Source organism: Petaurus breviceps, unplaced genomic scaffold (genome assembly GCF_028583685.1).
Source record: "Petaurus breviceps papuanus isolate PSGF00001 unplaced genomic scaffold, PetGlider_PUasm1.0 90602, whole genome shotgun sequence".
In the NCBI taxonomy this organism is placed as follows: Eukaryota; Metazoa; Chordata; class Mammalia; order Diprotodontia; family Petauridae; genus Petaurus; species Petaurus breviceps.
The window spans coordinates 588,379-588,926 of record NW_027187283.1 but is presented as its reverse complement, the minus strand read 5'-3'; positions in this window follow the sequence as shown (position 1 = coordinate 588,926).

Sequence of the window (548 nt, the reverse complement as noted above, 5' to 3'; positions counted from 1 at the left end):
GTGTGTGTGTGTGTGTGTGTGTGTGTGTGTGTGTGTGTGTGTGTGTGAAAGAACTGGAATATAAGGAGCTACTTTATATTACCTCTTAGATAATTGTGGAACACTTGAATAATTTGTGTTTAAAATAATTTAATAGAATATTCTTCTAATGTAAGAAATGCCAAGTGAAGTCAACAAGAATTTATTAAGTCTACTTTTTTCTAGCACTGTCCTATGCACTGTGAATACAAAAAAAATAAATTCTTTATCTGCCCTGAAGAAGTTCACAGAGGAGGCAACATGTAAATTACTATATACTAACAAGATATGCACAAGTTAAATTGGATATGAGAGAAGGCACTAGTTATCAGGAAATCCTTCTGGTAAAAGGTATGATTTTAGCAGTGCCTTTACAGAAATGAGGACATAGATGAAGATAAAAAGAATTCCAGACATAGGGGATCTGCCAATTATTTTGCATTGAGTTGGGAGATGGAGTGTCTTTTTATGGCAAAAATTGCAAGGAAGCCAGCGTCCCAGCATCACAGAATATATGCTGCTGAGTAATG